The following is a 24,225-nucleotide window of genomic DNA, read 5'->3' on the forward strand; positions in this document are numbered from 1 at the left end:
AGACTTTAAATCTCGAAAACCAAAAGTATGAACATCATAGGCAAGATATAATAATTTTCAACCACCAATTCACATTAAAATAGAGAAGATAAGAATGCCTCGGGCCTACATTAGCAGAGCCTTAATTGAATTGATATGTGACCATATCTCTTACAGATAATAAATGAGGAGTGATTGTAAGAAAAATCAAAGATTCGAATCACGGTTTTAACACTCACGACTGGCAAAACTCAGCAGACAATTAGGAATTGGAGTTGGCAACTCGGCAAAAATTCTGCCAAACTCTGCAAATAAATAAAAGTACTTGAATTCATTAACTCAGTAAAACTTGGAGAGTTAATGGAGAGTTTCTTGGCTAGAATATTTCCTCATGAATACTCTTTTGTCATTCAAACACTACGCAAGTTTTTAGATCTATGATTGAAACATTAGCAAAGCACATAAAAACTAATACTAATAAAAGCGTTGTTAAGAAAGGAGCATTAGAAAAGCGCTTCATTAGTCCAAGGAATTATTATGTAATGGTAATGTGGGTCACATATAGGGGCATAATCCAACTTCAAATTACCCTCACCATGATAACGCAGCCCATAACTCCAGTCAACATGTTGTGAAGTAGTTGTAAGGCCTAGCCTTCTTGTGATTAGTATTACTCCTTTCTTCTTTCATGGGTTCCATTGTTGCAAATTGATCTAATCCAATGAATAATTGGGTTAAAGTAATTTGGTTTAGTTGTGATTGATAACAGTGATCTTACTAGGAGTTAGATATATTATTTTCATTCAATTCATATGTCATGAATATGGCCCTAAATTGTATCAATTATATATATTTGGATTAAATTGGAAATGATTCAGCTTTCTAATGGTATTGTAACAAAAAGGAATCTCTAAGTTATTCTGCTTTCAATTCTCATATGGCAAAAGTGGGTTCTGAACTGTATTAATTATCTGTTATTTAATTGGAGAAGATTCATTTATCTAGTTGTTTTGTTATAAAAGGAAATATCTATATTAGGTGGATTAGAATATTGGACATACAATATGAAATAGAATTTTATTAATTGCATGCATTTGGATGAGTAAATTTAAAATTGAGTTACTATTTGCACTATGAATATATAATATTATGTTGATCGTATTTCAAGTTGCTTTGGCTATATGTGGAACATATTAATGAGTGCAATCAAATGTGCAAGTAACAACATGGTGAATGGAAAAATCAGAGGTCACTTCAAAACCCCAATTGTGAATAACCAATACAACCTAACCCTAGTCCATATGGAGAGACTAAAGTCTTTGTAATGTGAACCTATTTTCGTGATGTGAAAGTTGTCCTTCTATGTCGTGAAGTATATTGTTTTGTGATGAGGAATATGTCTATTAGATGTTGTGTTGGGTGAGCCCAAAATGGAAGAGAACGTTCAGTGTCAATTTTGAATTTACATTTTCCAAAGTTTTTGAGTGGTCCTAAATTGTTATTTTAATCTTATTTGACTTCTCTAAAGGTCTTAAGTTATAGAACTAGGGGTTAGTACCTTTTTGAAGGATACAAATTAAACCATGCCTGATTTTTTATCCACTTTCCACGTCCATTTGTAAATGTGACGAAATTTGAATATTTTAGTCAAGTCTAGGTTGTGAGCATGCTTTGGTGGGACACATGGAAGATCTTGGAGAAGGAATCTTCCCCCACTAATTTGCTCACACAATTGAGAGATCAAATTTGAAAAAGCGGTGGTCACATAAAGATTGCTTACACATTACTAAGAAAAAAGTTTAGGGATGTTTTTGGAGATTAATTATGAAGGTGACAAGAGTCACTTTCACATTAAGAGCTGAGGATATTGAAGTTTCTATTTAACTTCCACTTGGGAATGGGAGAGGGAATTTTTGGGATTTTTTTCAATTTTTATCTTGGCTTGTAAAAGGGAAAGAAAAGGAAAGAGTGGAAAAAGGATGAAAAGCTTGGATTGTAGAAGGGAGTCCTAGAATGAGATGTTTGTGGATCTTCACCATTCTTCCTCAAGTGATTTGGAAGCTTGATAGAGGTAGGCATCCTTGTTGCAATATCATAGTAATGTTTTGAGTGTGATGTGAATGGATGATATCAAAATATATGTGAAAATGTTTGTGGATTGTTTCCATTTCTTTTGTGTTTTTTAGTTTTGGTTGAATTGGGTTGTGAAGGGAGAGGGAGGTCTCCTCTTCTCTCCATATATTGAATCTTGAAGAAGATTTAAATTTTCTTAAATCCCTTGGTTTTTATGGGATTGTTTGGTAATGATTTATGTTACATCATATTGTTTGAGTGTAACAACCGGAGTTCCAAAGGTCCTCCTAGCTTGGGGGTGACTTGTTAGCAAGCCTAAAGCTGGGAGGTGAGGTTCCCTTTGGCACATGGGTGCTTTGCTGTGTTAATTTGTGCAGATTTGGTGAATACATTGTGGAGTAAACTTAGCTATGGAATGGCAATATTTTTCTCTTTATTCTCTCCTCTTGTGTAGATGCATGGTGGGAAGCCAGTCAAGAAGTATACCTTAAAAGAATTTTGTAAAATGATCTTTGCAAATTTATAAACCATATTGCTGTAATGTATATGAATGCATCTGTAAATTACTTGCAGATTAATTATTCAGTCTTGTGTTTACAAGACATAAGTTATAATATTGTGTTTGAGAAAAAGAAAAAAAAAGTTATACACTCGTTAGTGTCTTCAAATGTCATGTTGTCTTTAATATGTAGTTGATCTGCTTTGCAAATATTATTAGAAATAGTATATGCTATTGCAGGCCTTTTTGGGTTGGCTTGAATACTTAGCAAACAAAGAAAACAGATGTATATTTTATTCTTGCAAGCCTAGATGAGACAATTCTTAATTAACTTTAAACTTGAAAGGCATATATATCCTTGTAAGAAAATGCAACAGATGTCTATGAAATTCTTTTATAATGAAATAAAGTTGTTTAAGAATTCGCGTAATACTTCTTAACCTGCATACTTACTTTTGCTGATAGAAAATAAAACCAATGAATGTGTTTATATCTTTTCAAAATTTTGAAATGCAGATCTATGAACTACTTCAATTGTGGTAACACAATCCATAGTCCCATTCATATAGTTCCTTATAAAACTTGTTGTATGCAATTGCTATTAAAATTTAAATGGTTATATTTTAGCGATTATAAATATGTAATATAAAATTTATTTACAGAATGGTAAATTAAATGATTATATTTAAAAGTGAAAATTGAGTTCCTTATAGTATATAGTATATATCTGCTTTTTTATTTAACATAAATAAATTAATAAATAATGGAAAAAGGAAACAAAAAAAAGGAGAAGAATGATTAACTTTTTTTTTTAAATATATACACAGTTATCTATAATATATGCATATTTTATTTTAAAGCAAAATTTGGGGGTGCCCTAATAGCGGGGCCAAACACCCATAGTTACCAATATTATATGCATATATACAAGAGCTCCAAAACCACCAAACAAGGTATCCAAAGAAAGCTCTTCGTTCCAAAAGACCCCAACCCTTGATTGCCTCCATGGAATCGAAAGAACACCGGTTTTGGCTCCAATACTATCCCTCCAACTTGGGTGCCCAAGCATCGAAAATGAATATTACATTAAATGTTAATTATAATGGAATACCAAGAGACACGTGCTGCTTCTTCAAAGCACCCACTTGAAAAGCCCACAGATTACTCATTTGTCCACTTCTCATGTAATTTATTATCCCATTCTAGGCGTCCACATGTGGGGAAAACAATTTTAAATGATTGTGTTTGGAACCCACCTTTACCGCTACTAGTGGAACAAGTCACTCATTATGAATGTATAATAAACAATAGTGAGAATAAATATTACAAAATATTTTCTAAATACACCCTAAGTGCCTTAGGACACTTTCCAAGGATGTTGGAACCATGTCATAGGATTTACAAGGTAAAAGGTACCTTAACACTTGTCTAAACCGAATGGCATGCAGACCTTGTGAGAGATGCCTTACCAAAAATCTACAAGAAAGGGAGAATGTAAACAAAAGAAAAAGAAAGAAGAACAAAGGGTTAAGTATAAGCGATTAGGGTTTTCTTATGGTTGTGTAGCATAATACACAAGTTGTCACGCAATGAAACAAGAGTATAAACCCTCATTCAACAAATAAACAAAAAGAAATGTATATATACAATAGAAAATAAAATATCCCCTCTATGCTAGATATTTGATTTCTGCCCTTTTTTAGTGTGTTTTGCAATTTTCTGAATTTTTTGTTTTTGATATATAAATGATGAAATATAAATACTTGGAAACAAAACTATAAACAAGAGACGCATTGCATCAAGTTCCTGCCTATAAGTGTTATAAAAATTATTGTTAGGGAAAGTAGTTGATTATTGTACTTAGATTAGTGGAAACAAAGAGCATTCATGTACATTTTTAATCATCTAGCTAATTGCTCTATTTTGATGCTCTATATTAGCCACATGGCTTATCAGGTTCAAAATTGCGTGCAAATAGTCACGTTAAAATTAAAAAATAGAACCACATATTTCAATAAATGGCTTGTTGATTTCATGTATGAATCATCTTCAACGTAAAAGTAATTAGTAACATAAATTAAGTATAATTAGTAAAAAGTTGTTATTAATTAGAGTTACTATATATAGATTTAAAATATTTGTATCTATTTATTTTTATACAATAATAATGTATTGTAAAATATGCAAATAACAGACAATAAAAAATAACAAAGTATTAAAAACAATCAAAACATTAAATATGATTATATGAAAAAAAAAAAAAAAGATAGTTGTTGCATAGACAATACATAAAGTAGGTAGGTATTTTATAAATTACAATGTCTAAGATTTTTTTTAAATTGTACATTTAATTGGATAGATATGGATGACATCACAAATATCATTCAAGGAGACAACATAATGTTAAAGTCAACAATGAATATTTTATGTCATTCAAGTCATTAATTGAACTCACAAAATTTAAGAAAAATAATAATTTGATTTTTGCAATAACTATTCCCAACATAAACCAATAGAGAGAAAGATAAATGACATTTTTTTAATTATTAAATGAACAAATAATTATAGGCTATAGAATTGTTGCTCAGAATTTTTAATTCTATACAATGATTGGTTGAACTAATTAAAAAGTTGGATGCAATGAATGAATGGATTAGTATCCTACCTATGGCAAAGAACTAATAACAATTCCAAACAATACAACAAACAATTTCTTCAATCCCTGAATTCCAGATTGCATTTAAATGAATTAACAAACATACCAAATCAGCTACAGGCAAGGATAATAATTCTGAAAATGCAGATCTAGTGCACAAAACCCTACGCCTCAAATCAGCCTAGCAACCAAACTCCAAACATCCCAATAAAAATAGTTGCAACGAAGAGGAAGAGAGGCAGCTAGTTGTAGCAGCCTAATGCAGCCTAAAATGAGCCCACAAATGATCTGAATATTGCCTCCAACAAACCAACGCGGCCTTTATTTCATGTGCAGCTTGCCCTTGAAGAAGTATGACCCAGCTTGGAAAGTGTGTGGCCTGCCTATGGAGATCTCTATTAGATTTGTCTGAATGTTGTCATTGATGTCAAACCCAGTGATCCGGTTAGGACCCGATGTAGCACATTGAGCAGAGCAATGATAATGAATAGATAATGTATGCAGTAAGCAAAGCAGTGATATTGAACAGATACTAAGCAGCTAAGTTTGTATGATCTACTAGAGTTATTTCCGGAAGATCCTCTTCTCCGGAATCTTGTGTTTTGGTTTGTATCAAGTCCCGGTATCAGTTGTGTCTATTGCATTGCCGAATGTTTGTATTGCATTTTGATTTATGCTCCAGAATCTATGGCACCTATATCATGAAAATAGGAGTTGTTATGCTTGGAATTTGTGCTTATGGGTCTGTATCTTTGGGTCTGCTAGACCTTTGTTTTGCTCCGGTAATTGAGGCGTGTGTTTCGGTAGTTGAAGCATGTAAAAGATCTGTAAAGGCCGACTTGGTTACCCTTTGCTTTGATCAAAACATATTTTGGTATCGTGTTGATTCGAGAAAGGTATTATTGTGTAATTCATTTGTGCTTGGCCGACATATTATCTCGGTGTATGTGCTTACCGGTATATATATATATATATATAGAAGATATGTGGGTGTGTAGTATGTGATGGATAGCAAAGCATGAAGTGTGCAAGCATTAGAGTAGTGGTATGCAAGGTATGCGAATAAGGAGAGCAGTAACAGCATGCAAGCAATGTGCAGTGTGAACAGTAGAGTATGATGTATGAGCGAAGGCGTATGTGGAAAAGTGCAAGTACAGATAGTGTTGCAGTAATCCCTCATAGGATCTGCTACACATAGTTGAATTGACAAAGTGCAGATAGTGTTGCAGTAATCCCTTACCGGATCTATTGCAGGCAGTTGTGGATAGGTTGGAGAGATCCCTTACCGAATCTGCTGTGAGTTGTTGTGAGTTGTTATCTGAGCTTATCTTGGAACTAACTTCATGCATTTGGAAATGCAAATTTTCTCTATTCATTTATTTCTATTGCAATGAGCATTTTGGCAATGAGCCACATTGTAATCAGGCAGTGAGCCATCCGGCAATGAGCCACCCCTTTTGTAAACACCATATAACTAGTTATATTATCTTGAGAGTTAACCCTCTCTGTGGTTTTTCCCATTTGGGGTTTCCATGTATAAAAATCTGATGTTCATTTTGTGGCTATGTTGTTACTTGTTCTGCATTTGTTGATTCATGTTGATGAAATTAATTACTTAAGTTTATTTATTATAAAAAGTTTTATAAGTGTGGGAATACTGATTCAGCCCCCCTCTCAATATTCCGGTCCATTCAACCATTCAACAATCTCCACATCTCAAATTTGCTACTTATTCCTCAAATCAGCTTGTCTTTGTTCTCTAGTAATTCTTAATCAGATTTATTTGATATTTTGATTTCAATGAAGCACGGATTTAATTCCAGAATGAGATTATCAATCAAGTGTTCTTGGGTGATCTTCCACACCTACAAACACTATCCTTCCTCAAGGATTCCGTCTTCACAAAGCCATGGTTTCCAATCAGCAAACCCTTGTCTCAGCTTTTCTCCCAAAATGTGTGTTCAAGAATGAATCAATAACTCTCCAAAATAAACTTTTATTTTCTCCAAATCCCAACGCACCTTTTTGGCTCCATTAAACATAAAATTTATTAATTTATTCCTTTATTGAATTTGTCCAAAGTGGGCACCCAATATGACTTTATAAAGTCAGTTTATTATTATTTTATAAAGTAACTTTATAATTTATTTAAAAAGTAGCTTTATTTTATATAGTCACTTTATAATAAAGTAACATTAATTTAAGCCTGTTAATGGGCCTACTCGGGTTAATCCAGGAATGGAGAAGGAAAGGAGGGTGGAATGGTCTAGACCACCAGAAGTGTGGATCAAAATTAATTTTGATGGTGCTTTGTAAGGCAACCCTGGCCCTTCGAGTGCTAGGTGGGTGGTTCAAGATTGGGAGGGACACATTCTCGCCTTTGGAGCTAGCAAATTATCAGATGCAACGAATAACAACGCTGAAGTTCAGGCAGCCATCAGGGCTCTCGAAGTGGAAAAGAAGCTGGGTTTTTCAAGAATTCAACTTGAAGGCAACTCGTTAATTAATATTAATGCCATTAAAAAGGGCAAACAAATGCATGGCATTTGAATAATTTTTTATTGGTTGCCAAACAAATAATCTCCTCCTTCAAAGATTTTCAAATCATGCATGTGGTATGGTCTGGGAATGAGATGGCAGATGCCCTGTCCAAATGGGCAACCTCATTTAATGCAGAAGGTGGTGAAAATGTCTTTGAAGATTATCGAGATCTTGCTCTCGATTCATGGCAGTGATCGTATGCCACCGTTATAGGGATGCAATTAATTCACAGCAAGGTTGTAAGGTGGTGGGAGGTAGATTTAAAGGGACCAAGTGATACCTAGAGATGAATGCATGTAAAATCATTGAAGGTGACGGGTGGCAATTTGAGCTCCATATGGAGGCAACTTTCTCACTTTATACTCTAAAACAGCAACTTGCATTTTTAGGGAGGATCTCTGAGAAGAGACTGAAATCAATCTTGAAATATGAGGACAAGGATTTCCTGAAAGCCCTAGAAATGCTCTTGGGGAAGGTGTTTATGCAGACGCAACACAGATATCACACGAATGTGGATATCGTGTTCATGGTCGTGGCCTGGGGTCTAGAGATAGGGAGGAAAGAGGAGATTGAGTGGGTGATGAAGGCGTGCGTGAGGGAGGATTGGTTGTATGGCCTTTAACCTGTGCTTGTGAGGATTGTTCCAGGTATTGGCTTTGATCTCAAAGACGAGGAGGTATCGGAAGAAGGAATATGTTTATTGATGCCATTTATTAGGTGGCAAATTGGAGAGGACAGAGATTTGAGACAGGCAGAATCGACGATGGGCTGGAAAGTACTAGTGCAGTTTCTGCGTTCGAAAAAAGTGGACGTGGAGAGCATGCAAAGGCATGGAAAACAACTAGTGGGATCAACAAGTGGGTAAGCTGTGGAGGAGCTATGGCCGGTGGGAGGTAAATTTTCTCTAGAGGACCATTGGGTGAATGGCCCTATGGGGGGCAATGGGGTTTGATGTTTTTTGGTTAAATGGATGTAAATTTTTGAGTCAATTTTGCAAATTGTCCGATTTTGAGTCAATGCAGAGTCATTTTGATCTTTGTTTTCGAGGGTAGTATAAATGTTACTTTTGAATGTAATTGGAGATGGGGGTTCGTTTGAAAGCAAGTATGGGGCCTAGGGTTTCATGGGAGGTGGTGGTTCGAGGATGGCACTGGTCTTTTTTTAAAATCGACTAGACATTTTTGTTGGACCATGTAAAAAATTTTGTAAACTTCCGATTTTAAATATTAATAAAATCGATATTACTGACCAAAAAAAATAGTAACATTAATTTATTTAAATAGAACATTAAAATTAACTTTATAATAACTTTAATATTTAAATATTTATTCATAATCATCTCCTAGCCACTGAAACTAACAATGGATGCTACACCTGTGGCCAACCAATGACGCCTAAAAATAGCAGTACCTCCTAAAAAATAGGAAGTTGACTCTGAGCTCCCATAATGCCCCCAAAACCCCCTGCAAGGTCCACTAGTCCTCAAATGGATTCCCTATCCATTGTATTAGCCTATGGGAACCACTGTTGATAGGCTAACCCCTGCTAAAATAGAAAGTGCCTAGGAAGGGGACATTATAGAAAACAGCAATTCTATAAATAAAACTCAAACAAAATAAATGTGAGAGATTGTCTTCTTCCCAGCAAAAATTGTTTGACGTACCAAAAAAAAGAACTACGCAATCGTAGCTTCTAGATGCCTTTGAGAACTAAGACACATTTTAGGGTTTCACTATGGCTATTAGTAATAGGGCTCACTTGTGTTATTTTCTTTGGGCATTGAAAGCCATTTCACAAGTGGGACAAGTGTTTTTAAGGGTTATGATAATGTCACATAATATGATTCTTGGGATGTATGTCAACATTATAACACCATGTTAATTTCTACATCAAAATATCCTAAATTTTATTTAAGAATTAACAATTAAGCATGGATGTGATATTTGAAAGAATAATGTGAACACCGAAAAATATTCATAGTTAGAAAGTTTTTTAAATGTAACAAATGGAATTAGTAATTTTAAAGATCCACTAATGTGGGGCATAATGTTAATTTTTATCAAGAGTATATGGAGTAAGCTAAGATGAACTAAGGATGACTAGTACCAGCCATTTAATGTATAATTTTAGAAATATATTATGGGTAGCTTTGGGATTTGGAGAATATTTAAGTTGCCATAATGAATAGCTGCCATCTCAAGAAGGATAAATATCAAACCTTCAATCCATGCATTTCAAAGAGTATAAACACCTTAGTTTATGGGTCGAAGATGGGAATTGTCATTTACCATCATCCTTGGCTAAAGATCCTATCACCATATGCAAGATCTCCATGTTCTTTCTTCCACATCATAGAGTACTGTTATGCCTAACTTGCATTCTGTTATGCTTTACTTGCTCGACTTCCAACCATAGAAGAAATTGTAACAATCAACTCGACTTCCAAATGCAAAAGATTTAGAACAATGTTTAGACTTGCCATGAGCAGTATTTTACGAAAAGTAGGTTGAAAACCCTAGAAAATATTTTTGAAAACCTTAAAAAAGCTGACGCGTTTTTCCTTATAATATAAGACTGAAAATTAAAGGAATTTTATAGAAAGATTTGAAATTCACAAAAATTTGAATTTCATGGTTGAAGTTTGGTGAATACTGTGACACAAGGTATAACTTGCATTTGAAAATGTGTATCTTCTAGGTGTAATTTCTCTATGTAAACATGTACCTTGTAAATATAACTTGTATCTATCTTGGCATTAAAGCAAGGTTATCGAAACACAAGGGTACTTAGAGACTCCAAAGACTGGAACGGCTAATTTTCAAATATAGGAGACAGGGTACTTGGAGATGCCAATTTTTTTAATATAATTTAATAATGTCCAAAAAATAACATGACATAGAACTTTGAAAACAAGAACAGTGATATAGCTTAACATTAACTTTAAAATTAAAAAAAAAATTGAACAAAAATTGAAATTAAAATTGCTTATACTGTTGGTACCATAGCCAGTCTAAATGGTTTAGTGAAAGTAAGGTAATATAGGTGTGCAGCACACTCAATACTGTCGGCTAAATAGTAAAAGCAATTTCTCTTTAGACCATTACAATGACAAAAAATCAGTTATACAACTGCTCATGTCACTCTCAAAAAGTCTACGCTGTCAATAGATCCAATAACTATAACTTTGTATGGATTTTTGTCTCCCCACGATGTCATTTCCTTATTAGTTATTTCCCTACGACTTTGCTTTTTTGTAGGTTTATTTTATTTATTTGCCTTTTACAACAATTTTCCCTAAGTTTTCTAGCGAGAGTTGTCAATTTCTGGTCGGGAGACTTCGAAGATGGCAAGAGATGACAACCAAAAGCACTTTACGCATCAGGAAGTTTCCAGAGACGTGTCTCTATCTCAGAGACGCATTTCAAGGGGTAGGAGATGGGTCTTCCGGTAACCATGCATTAAAGGCATAATGTGTCATCCTACCCATCACTTACATATTGAATGGTGTATAGACAAAGGCTATGCCTCCCACCATATTAAGGGAGATTCATATGCGTAGTCTCAGTCTTCCTATTATATGATGAGTTATATTATTTGATGTCTCTCAACGCCACCAACATATCAGTGTCCTATCCTATGCTTGTGAAATTTATTTTATATTTAATTATGGGTGTGTCATAAATCTCAATGTGTGTGAAGTGGTTCGAAAATTTCAAAACCATAATAAAAAGAGCAATAATACCTTTCAAAAAAAGTCATGCTAGAAAAAAACAAGACTCACTACAAACTGAAACAAAGCTTTATACATAATTGAAATCAGATTAGCCTTTGTAGCTGATATTCGTACCATTGAGGCTGGGCAAATGTTTCATCATTAGCAAAATTGTTGAACCACAGAGAATATAGTTATTGATGCATATCACAGCAGAAATCATTTCCTTGAGGATTTCAATTTGGCCCTTCATTTATAGGATGGTTGCTAGACCTGTCAGCTTCCAGAGGAAGGTATTGCCAAACAAGAATGACAGGCATTGCATGGGATTTGTAAATAGGAGTTGCCCAATTGGAGCCTATCATAATTGCTTCCACCAAAATTTCAGCACCCATAGCTTGCCTCTTGTGTTGGTGTCGACAGTACCTTGTTCACCGATAATCTTAGCCACTCCTTGTTGAGGATCAGAATATAAGCAGCTTTTCAATGGCATCAAATTTCTTAGAGGTTGTTGATCGCGTACACCATGCAATTGTCCACAGCTATTTGGTTTTGCCATTGATTGATAACAGACCTGATTGGCAATGTATTTTTCTACGAATGGATTTGAAGCTCCTTTTCCACAATGTTCCCATTCACAATTTACATCTATGTTGTCAATGCTAGTACCTATGGCAGTTATAAGCTAAGGTCCAAGAATAGAGGTTCCAGATAACTCTAGGGCTAGGGCATTTGCAGTGCCAGCAAGACGATCAAATTAAGGACTTTACCCTTCTTCTTGGTCTTGAAAGTTGCAACACTCAGGAAGAGTTGTTGGCATAGGTGTTCAATGAGCTTGGGAAGGTTGACCAGAATGTCTCCCAATAAATCATGACTGGAATAATCTGAGCTTTGAAAAATGGACCAAAGGAGTCAAAAAGGCTTGCAGCATTTTTACAAGCCTAGTAAAATACCCCTTTTGTAAGTGCCTCCTATTGGTCCAGATCATGATTGGAAGCACTCACTGCCTTCCATGTCTTCATCCAAACAAAGCCCAAGTGTTTTCTCAAAAGAAAATCCATGTATTCCAGGCTGAGCCCCTCTTTTCCATTAAAATCCCATCCAAGGGTTTCAAAAAACCCCTATGCAAGCAAGTACTGGGAAAAGCCTTCCACCAAGCACAAACAATTGTCTTGCCATCTCCATCATCAGTAGCTCCATCACCATCACCTATGCAAGAATTTGCCATGGCTGCAATTTTTGTCACTCCCATCTTCACCATAACAAACTCAATAATACTATACATACATACATACATACAGATATTACTATTATTTGGCTTCTTAATTTATATTATATTATACTATACATACATGCATGCAGATATTAATATATACATGTGTCTGTGCATACAAGAACATATACAAAAAGTAATGTCTATTGTCCAAAGAGTTGAGCTTAATTGGTTAAAGCATTGAGTTCTCAATGCAAAAACTCAAGTTCAAATCCCAAGGGGACATCTAAAATGAAATTCTAAGTTGTGATTCTTGCTCTTCCATAGTTGGCTTCTAATGTGAAGGTGGTTTCTAAATAAGTAGATTTCTAAATTGCAACTCTTGGTCTTCCATAGGTGGTTTCTAGTGACATTGCTCCGAAGGAGCTGGCATTAGTCTCATGTTGATACTCATATGACCAAAAAAATTGTAAATGATTAGCAATATAAAAAAAAGTGTGTATGTATATAGGCACATGTATAATTGTATATGCATATGTGTGTGTATATATTTATTTATTTTTATGTCTATAGATAATTGTATGCATACTAAAGCTAGTATTACAAACATAGCATATAAGTTATTAGTGCAAGCCACTATCAAGGAGTATCTATTTCCCATCTCAATTAATTGAAAAAACATTAGTGTGCCAAAACATCTTAAAGTTTTTTATTGTGTCTCCTTATTATGCCTCTTTCAGGTTTGCTAAGAAAATTTTATGCACCAAGCAAACTTATAAGTTTATGCCTGTTAACACCACCAACATATTGGTGTCCTCTCCTATGCTTGTGGAATTTATTTTATATTTGATTATAGTTCTGTCATTAATCTTAGAGTGTAAGAAGTTATTGGAAAATTTCAAAATCGTACTAAAAAGAGGAATAATACTTTCAAAAAAGTCATGCTAGAAAGAACAAGACTCAATACAGATTGAAACAAAGCTTTATACGTAATTGGATTCCGATTAGCCTTTTAGCTGAAATTAGTATTGTTGTGACAGACTGAATACTTCATCATTAGTAAAATTGCTGAATCACAGAGAATATAAGTACCAACGCATATCACTACAGTGATCCTTTCCTTGAAAAATTCAATTTGGCTCTCCTTTTGTAGGATGGTTACCAGATCCATCAGCTTCAACAGGAAGGAATTGCCAAACAAGAATGACAGGCATTTCATGGGATTTGTAAATAGCAATTGCCTGAGTAGAGCCTCTCATAATTGCTTCCGCTGAATTTTCAGCACGCATAGCTTGCCTCTTGTGTTGGTTGTGGACAATATCTTGTTCAATGATAATCTCAGCCACTCCTTGCTGAGGATCAGAATTTAAGCAAATTCTCAATGGCATCAAGTTTATTGAAGGTTGTTGATCATGTGTAGGAACTCCTACTGGATCTCACCCAGATTTTTCACTTTTTCCCTCTGATTAATTTGTCAAACAGTTTGCTTGAATGTATGGTTTCAGATGCAAATGAAATGACAATTGTTTGATATGAGTTTTGGCAGCTTTCTTGCTCAGAAATGTATGCACAAACAATGACTAAATAATAAGCATTCCAATATACAGATTGAACTAAAGAGTATTCCATTAACTTAGCAAAGAATGATACAAGTTTGTTTGAACAGAATTTTTTCTCTGAAATTTTCACTTGTCTCAAAGTGAAACTGTATATGGTAAGATTCCAAGAATGCACAGCAGAACCCAGAGTTCAAATATCGCCTCACCAATCTGCCCACCTCAGAATAATAGCTGCATTTATTTTCCAGGGGAAAGGCAGATAGGTGTTTATTTTATCAATTCTGAAGCAACATGGCAATGCCCAGCACCTCCAATCTGAGATAAATAAACTTGTAAATACAATAATATCGGTTTAGCACTGGCCACATCCAAAGAACTGAGATATCACCATGCACTGAGCAAAACATGAACAGATACAAATCACCCCAAACTCCCATGCAGGTATGAGCAATCGCCCTTCAGCAGATAAAGATAAATATATGTGTATGCACAGCAAGAAAATGTTGATTGCTGCTGGTGAAGGTGATACAGGTCCAACTGGAAGGTTATTTTTTAAACAAGGATCCCATGAGTAGCTGTTCATACCCACACCAAGCCAATGCACAAACTCCAGCAACTGATCTCTTCTTTCTAACACCCGCATTCACTCCAAATCGGGGTGGGATGGCACTAAGAGAGGCCACGACCCAAGGGAAGGTATTCATGCAGCCATGGGAGGAGGTGCGTGCAGGAAGTAGGGCTTTTTACTCTCTATGTGATCCATGTTTTGCCTCCCCAACCTCAGATTGCAAGTTTACCCCCAAACCACGGGGCCTTCTATAACTCCTCACTCTTGTAACTAATGTTGTCAGCCTGTTCTAAGGGGATTCACATCCTGATTATAACCACGACCTACATAAACTTTAGCAGTCAGAACTAGAGGAAAAAACCTTCCAAACGTCCAAGTGATTATCTAAATAAAATCTTCTAATCCTTGCTCGGCGTCCGAATACATCACATCAAGTCTATTCTTCATCCCTTTTATTCAAATAATGTTTCTTTTAATCACCATGGCCAAATAATGATTTCGGCAACCAATCTTTCTCGATGCCTATCCTCCAAAATCACAAACTCCATTAAAGGTGTCCAAAGCAAATAAGAATTTTTCCTCTCTCTCTCTCTCTCTCTCTCTCTGTGCAAGAGACTTAACAAATTCTGATGAACTTATATATAGAATGTCCTATAAGATTTCTAGATGAAACCTCCAACAAATTGAACAATGATGTGCAACTGTGTGAATCCTGATAGGAATCCACTCTAAAGATGGAATTGGGTTATCATCCAACATAGCAAAAGCCAAGGGTTTCCATCCTCAAGCTTGTTGAATTGAAAGCCAGAAGCTCTCAAAGCTCTTCAGAAGAAAATTATAAACCAAGCATATATCCAATGTGTCCCTCACTACCCTTTAATAACCATTTGAGGAAGCTTCTAGAATACTTTTCAAATTTCCCTCTCTTTTTAATTTTTAACTTTAGCCTAGGAAATAATACAGCGACCCTCTTATAATTCTCCATTGACACAAAATAAGTCACTTGATAAACAACAATAATTCAACACCAAATTAATTGAATACGAATGATCCTGAAAAGCATAGTTTGCCAACTCTGTGAGTACTCACAAAGTCAGAGAATACTTGCAAGTTTTTTTGCCTTGCGAGCGACTCGCAAGCATAGGGTTTCGGAAAACTCGCGAAAAATTGCACCAAAACCCACGAAAAACTCGCCCTAACTCGCAGGAAAATCGTGAGCCAGCCCATGCGTGGGAAAAGGACAGCCATCAATGAAGAAATGCAAGCTTTTTTGCTATAAAAGCCCTCACTCAACACTTGTAGGCAGGGCAACGCAAGCAAAGCCTTCGAATGTGCAAGCACAACCTTCCACGACACGACCAAAGACTCCCAGGATGCAACAAAAGATTTCCGACTTTCTGTGAGTTTCATTTTTTTAATTTTTTTCCCCCTAGTTTTTCATATATTTATTAAAACTTAACATAAAAACTTTTTTATTGTTATATTCGGTTTCACAGCTTTTTAGTCTTTTCCCTAGTTTTTCATATATTTTTAAAAACTTTATATTATATTTATTACTTACAATTTATTAAATTTAAGTCATTTGTTATTTAAAATAATATATTTATCGCAATAATATATTATTATTCACAATTATTTTTTATATTAAAATTTAAAATAGTATTCAAATAGTATTTTTGAACAAAAATTAATGTATTTTATAATTCATTTTTATATACCTTTTATTATTTAATAACTGAAATTAGATATTTGATATAGATAAATTAAAAAAATTCTTATTCATACATTATTAGATTATTTTTTTTTACAACTTCAGCTCTATGCTTATGTCTATGTTTTTATTTGTTGCTATTGATGTTGTAGGTTGATAAATCATCACAATGGATCCAGATCTACATCAAGTGCAAGTGCAAGTCAAACTGCTGAAAGGAAACTCGGTAGCCATGACCCCGCTTGGAAATATGCCATAGTTGGACTGGTACCAAGGGCTGTTATTTGTCTCCAGTGCACGAAGAAGCATAGCGGAGGCATCAATTGCCTCAAACAACATCTTGCAGGTGTTCCTTGCAATGGCGTCAGGCCATGTACAAAAGCTCCTGAAGAGGTCAAACAAGAGATGATAACTCTTCTTACAGCACTAAATGAAAAGAAATCAAAGAGGGCAAGGCAACAAGCAGCCATACAAGAAGCCATTGCTCCTAACTTGTAATGTCTAAGTTGCCTAGATATGAAATTAATGATGATGATTTTCAAATACAATCATCACAAATTCATAATAGTTATCTTATTAGTTAGTAGCTAGCTCTTGTATCTATTTCCACTATCCGGCTTCGTACAATGATGCCATTTTGTAATCCATATGTATTGAACAATCACATTTAATAGAAAACACTTTCTCATGGTTTTTAGACTCATTTGATACATTTTTTAATTGAATTTTGCTAAAAAATATGTTTTTATAAGAAATTTTAGTACTTTTTAAGTTGTTGAGTTTTTGCCGCGTCAAAAATTTTGGGCTTGCCGAGTACTCTCCAAGTCCAAGTATGTGATCTATGTCATAAAGCTTAAGACCATTCAATATTTAATTAATTAATGACCTTTTTAAATAATTACAATTAGTCATCATTAAATTTATTTATTTTCAGCAACATAAATTTAATCATTCAATTATATTCCAAGGTCAAATAAAAGGGGATGTTACAATCCTCCCTTCCCAAAGATTGCTTGTCCTTGAGCAATGATGACTCAAACCCCGCGTCATGATGCTAATTCAAATTGGAGCCAAATATGATCCCAAGGTTCCAAGTCAACCTAGGATATCTACAACACTATCTACTCAAAGCATTGTCCTATTGGAGGCCTATACAAAAGACCTCCTGAAAACCACCTATAAGAAGAGCAACCCAATACTATAAAAACTTAGTCAACTCCTTACAGAATTGTCCTTCGAAGAACCCAAACCTAGGCACCACATGAGTAATCTCAAGAAAGGCATTGAAAACTAACTCAATCCCAACACCTTGCACTCCCCATAAAAATTGTCACTGAAATCTAATATTTTGCCCCAAAAATAAGTGCAAGCTGAATATAAGCAATAACATTGGTCTAGCACCCACTCATCCCTTCAACACCAAAACTGATTAATCAAACCAATCATTCTCTGCAGCTGAGGCCCAAAATTAACTCTAACAACAAGCTGATTGGACTGAAATAGCTCAAATCTACAGCTAAGCAAGTAAAAATTTCAAAATACAACATTTTACCAAAGAAACAATCACTGCAAAATTAAATAATCTTGGCCAAAATGAAATTTTTGTTTGTGCCCTTGGCTAGGCGTGTCTTCCCCAAAGTCACCAACTCAGTAGGAGACCAATCTCTACTCATAATCTCTCTCCAGTCCACTTGCAATATCTCAAATGGACTCCTATAAAATCTGTAATAAGACGAAACAACAACAACATTATCACCTTTAAGGTCCATAACTTCCCATGGAATGTTTCTTCCATCATCATTAGTCACCAGTAACCCCTAAGAAAGACCTTAAAGAGTATCTCCACCATGTTGACACTGCGCTACTCTAATTTTCATGTGTACCCCACCAAGAGTGCATTTGATGACGCTTGTAAAAACATCAATGGTATCCACCCCATTAATTTGAGTATACCATGATACTACTCCCTTCCTTGTGATGACCCCACAAGGTCAACGGTCATGTTGTCCTTATTTTTGGTTTTCAAAAATGTGGGCAACCCCTTTCGAATTTTTCGTAAAATTCACGCTTTTGCATTCTTATGCACGCTTTTCACGGTTGAAATTTATCTTGTATAATGTGTTTGCCACATACGGTAAACGATTAAATGCAGAAAGTAAATGCTGAACATAATGGAAATATATAAAAGAACCAGTCTCTGTATTAATTCAACAGTCCATGTACATCAAGTGCTCATAACATCACACCCAGATATGACCATATTCCCCCACTTCGAAGGAAAGGTATGCAATATATAATGCCCGAAGGGGTGCGACCAACCGTCGAGTCCAATTGCCCTTCGGGAAAACTAACTGATTGCCGTAACCCACAATTACCGACGACAACATAACATAATGATTATTCTCGACAACATTATTGATCAGGATTAAATTGGGAAAATATTGAAATCTAATTTTTCCAAAATTTTATATGTTTTAGTAAATTGCAATTTTGAGGGTCTTCGGTGCATTTTTGGAGGAAACATGATGAGACATCATTGATGTTTCCGAAATTTGGTTCTAGATTATTTGAGTACCTTTCCAACGCATCAAACGGTTTGTAATTCGGAGCTAGGATGAGAAAGTTATGCCTTCTCAAAGTGGACTGAAATTTTATATTTAGTTTTTTTGATAATTTTGATAGTTTTAATAGTTTAATTGTAATAAACATTATGATGACTCTTCATTTCAAATTCCAAGGGATTTGTGTGACCCTTGGGATACATTCGACTTGTATAAACTCCAATTTTGAATAGAATGGAGACAGTTTTTGGTTTGCAATCTTCTTGTTGTCAATTTCTTTTTGTGTTGAAATCTACAATACCGCAAGTATCACACTAGGTATTGTAATCTGGTTTTCATAAATCAGATCAGTGGTATCAGAGCGGGAACGCTCCTTTATGCCAATTTACACAAGGTCTTCCTACCAAAGATTAGGATTGGATACACAAGATTTGTCAAAATACCCACCTTTGAGACGCACACAATCGAAGATGTCAGACAATGATGTTAAGAAGTTGGTCGAGGAAGCTTTAAATAAGCAACGAGAGGAGATGATGAGTCAATTTTCATACCTCCTACAGAAGCAAAAACCCTCTGAATCTGAAACACCATTTCGTGGAAATACCCCTTTCAAAGTGCAGGTCAATTTCGACATCCCAAATTTTGAAGGAAAGGTCGATGCTGAAGCTGTTGATAACTGGTTATCAAAGTTGGATAGGTACTTTTCTGTAAATAATTTCTCAGATGCTGAAAAGATAACATTTGCTCTCCTCAAAGCTGAAACCCATGTGAAATTAGCATGGGAAACCAAAGTAGCAAATAAAGAACAAGAATCAGTTGCTGAAGATGGTTTTATACTATCTCTTGATAAGAAGCCCACATGGGGAGAATTTGTGGAATATATCAAAGAAGCCTACCTCCCGGAGGATGTATATGAACAAAAATACATAGAATGGCAGCTTCTTCGCCAAAGGAGGGATCAGTCTGTGCAAGATTACACCAATACATTCCATTCACTTTCAGCAAAACTCGGTATTAATGATTCAGAGAAGCATAGAATTTTGAAATATCGGAGTGGACTTCTCAGGTATATTCAAACAGAGATGGATTTTTTAAATATTGAGACATTGGCAACTGCCTATAAATATGCTACAAAAATTGAAGAAAAATCCAAGCAAAGAGGGAAGAGGGACTACTTTGCAAACAACAAGCCAAGGGCTGAAGGTGGCAATAAATTTGCAGGGAAACAGGTGACCAAGGAACCTCATTCAAATTCACCCAAGAACACATGGTGGTCTACTAAAAAGACAGACACAGGCATGTGGTGCGAGATGCATAGGTCCCCAACCCATAATACAAAGGATTGTCGAAGTATTAAAAATTTGATGACAGAAATACGAGGGGAGGAAGCTGAACCTGAATCGTCACCAATAGATAATTCTAAGAAAGAGGAGAATGATTCCATCATAGAAGCAAACCCATATGCCGTAGTTGGAACTGCTAAAGTATTTCCCCGTGAAGATGAAGAGAGACTTTTTCATTCACAGATGTGGGTTGATGGAAAGCCTCTACATTTTATTGTTGACAGTGGGAGTCAAAAGAATTTGATCTCTAGGGAGGCAGTCAAAAGATTAAATTTGAAAGTGACAAGACACCCACAACCATACTCTATGGGATGGGTGAATGAGGGACAAGATATTCAAATCAATCAACAATGTCGTTTGCCATATTCAATCAAGCCTTTCAAGGATGAAGTGATATGTGATGTAGCACCATTGGATGTATGCGATGTCTTGCTGGGGCAGCCATACATGTATCAGAGGCATGGGGTGTATGAGTCAAGGCCACATAGTGTTACAATCAAGCTTGGTGAGAAGAGGTACCGAATACCAGAGGTATGTCCAACACAAACTACATCTTTAATTAGTGCTAAACAATGTAAACGCTTGATTGCTCAAACTGGAGCTTTTATTGTACTCATGATTCGCCCTGAACAAACAAAGTCAGTTGTTCTTAATACACATGCTAAGGTAACAGAGAATCAACAAAATCAAATAGATAAAATTTTGAAAGAATATCACAGTGTGTTTACACCACCAGTGGGAGTACCAACACACTGTCAAGTCAAGCACTCTATTGATTTAATTCCAGGCACACCGCTACCACATGAGCCAATATATAGGAGGTCAGTTTTGGAAAATAATGAGATTAAGAGACAAATTCAGGAGTTGATTCAGAAAGGACACATTCGTCCAAGTGCTTCACCTCGTGGAAGTCCAATTGTCCTTGCTAAAAAGAAAGATGGGACATGGAGGCTTTGTATTGATTATAGAGCATTAAACAAAATCTCTGTTAAAAATAGATATCCAATCCCTCGAATTGATGATTTGTTGGACCAACTTAGGGGGGCTAAATTCTTTACAAAAGTTGACTTGAAGTCTGGATACCACCAAGTACCAATTGATCTAGCAGATGTGTGGAAGACTGCATTTAAATCTAAGGAAGGTTTGTTTGAATGGTTGGTCATGCCTTTTGGCCTAACAAATGCCCCAGCCACATTTATGAGATTGATGAATGATGTGCTTAGACCATTCATTGATTCCTTTGTAGTTGTTTATTTGGATGACATACTCATCTTTAGCAGAACTTGGTCTGAGCATTTGCAGCATGTTGAACAAGTTCTTTCAACTCTGCAAAAACACAAACTTTATGCCAACATTGAGAAGTGTTATTTTGGTATGCAGAGTATTCAATACTTAGGGTATATCATTGACGATGAGGGTGTTCATGTTGATCCAGCAAAGATTCAAATAATTCAAGATTGGCCATCCCCTAAAAATTTCACAGAGCTTCGCAGCTTCTTGGGCTTAGCCAACTTCTATCGTAGATTTGTGTTTGGTTTCTCACACATATCATGGCCTCTTAATCAATCACTCAGGGGTGGAGCACAAGCAAAATTTCAGTGGACAGAGGCACAACAACAAGCATTTGAGGAGTTAAAGAAAAGACTATGTTCAGCACCAGTATTGGTCCTTCCAGATCTACACCAAGCATTTGAGATCGAAACAGATGCATCAGATTATGCTCTTGGTGCGGTACTCACACAAAATGGGCATCCTGTTGCCTATCACAGTGAAACTTTTTCTGATACAGTACATAAGTATCCCACCTATGATAAGGAGTTGTATGCCATTGTTCAAGCTTGCAAACAATGGAAACACTATATACTGGGAAAAGAAATTGTTATACATACAGACCATAAACCACTCCAATTCTTGCAAACACAAGGAAAGCTACAGAATGATAGACATCAACGGTGGTCAGTCTATTTACAACAATTTCACCTCAACATTCGTCATAAAAAAGGAAGCAGTAACAAGGTGGCAGATTGTTTGAGTAGGCCTCCAATTGCAGGTTTGACAATAGTGTTGGATTCATGCAGTCATCAATCATCCACTTGGGAACAACTATATAGTACTGACCCTGATTTTGCTAACATCTATAGTAATTTGGTAGGAGGAAAATCTGTCTCTGATTTTCACTTGCAGGATGGGTTTCTTTGCCATAATGGTCACATATGTGTACCCACCGAAGAACGGAAGAAAATGATATGGGAAGCTCACTACAGTCGTGTTGCAGGACATTTTGGTATTGGTAAGACTACTGCTATCCTTCAAAAGTATTTCTATTGGCCAAAAATGAAGCAAGATGTCATTTCACATATACAAGCTTGTGCAGCCTGTGCGATTGCAAAACCAGCAAACCGTAAGTTGGGTCTATACTTACCATTACCTATTCCTGATAAGCCATGGCAGTCTATTTCAATGGATTTTATGTCTGGGCTTCCAACTACCAGGCGGGGGCATGATTGTGTATATGTTGTGGTAGATAGGTTTTCTAAAATGGCTATCATGGTGGCATGTAAAAAGATGATTTCTGCAGAAGATACTGCCAAGCTATTTTTTGAACATGTGTGGGTTCATTTTGGTTTGCCAAAAACCATTATTTCTGATAGGGATAGCAGGTTCATCAGCAAATTTTGGTCTGCACTATGGGCTAAAATGGACACGAAACTGACAAAGTCCACAGCATTCCATCCCCAAACAGATGGGCAGACAGAAGTGGTGAATCGAATGATTATTCATATTTTACGGATGTATCATTCAAAACATCCTCGCACGTGGGATGAAAGCTTACCCTATGTGCAACACAGCTACAACCGTGCACTCCATAGTACTACAGGGCACAATCCATTTGAGGTTTCTCTTGGGTACCAACCATTGGCACCTATGGATGTAGCAATACCATCTCTACAGTCTAGTAGTCCATTGAATGGTGACAAGGAGGTAGATAAAGCAGAAAAATTCATTGATAACATTAGACACCTACAACAACAAGTTTATGAGATATTGGAGCAGAGTAATCAGAAGTATAAGGAAAGACATGATAAACATAGAACTCCCCATCAGTTTCAGGTTGGTGACAAGGTATGGTTACATCTTCAAAAAGAGCGCCTGCATGGACCAAATAGGAAGCTTCGACCTCTTCGTTATGGACCATACACTATTGTGAAACAAGTTGGTGAGAATGCTTTTGAACTTAATTTGCCATCCTTTTTGGGACTACATCCAGTTTTCAATGTGGAGTTGTTGAGACCCTATTTTCCTCCTTTATTGGATATCTCTCAAGCTACTGAATACATTCAAGCTGCAGAGTTAAACCCCTCTACTACTGCTCCAGTCCAGTGTGACCATGTTACTGAAGCCATTTTCAAGACTTTGAGAAATCAGAAAATCCCTTTGTATCGGGTGGTTCGAGCTGGTCAGCATTCTCATCAAGGCAAGTGGCTTACTAAGGAACAAATTGAAGAACAATTTCCTCATCTGTTGCAGCAGATTAGTGCAATGGGGCCCATTGCCTCTTAAGGGGGGAGGAATGATCAGGATTAAATTGGGAAAATATTGAAATCTAATTTTTCCAAAATTTTATATGTTTTAGTAAATTGCAATTTTGAGGGTCTTCGGTGCATTTTTGGAGGAAACATGATGAGACATCATTGATGTTTTCGAAATTTGGTTCTAGATTATTTGAGTACCTTTCCAACGCATCAAACGGTTTGTAATTCGGAGCTAGGATGAGAAAGTTATGCCTTCTCAAAGTGGACTGAAATTTTA

General features: G+C 35.8%; 1 protein-coding gene across 1 annotated transcript in view; it reads right to left on the reverse strand.

Annotated features, from left to right (window-relative positions):
• The window catches only part of LOC131038501 (RNA pseudouridine synthase 2, chloroplastic), a 188,844-nt gene that overhangs the window by 106,948 nt on the left and 57,671 nt on the right, over positions 1-24,225 (reverse strand). The gene's annotated exons all lie outside the window — the stretch shown is intronic.

The sequence above is a fragment of the Cryptomeria japonica genome, chromosome 10 (genome assembly GCF_030272615.1).
Source record: "Cryptomeria japonica chromosome 10, Sugi_1.0, whole genome shotgun sequence".
Classification (NCBI taxonomy): Eukaryota; Viridiplantae; Streptophyta; class Pinopsida; order Cupressales; family Cupressaceae; genus Cryptomeria; species Cryptomeria japonica.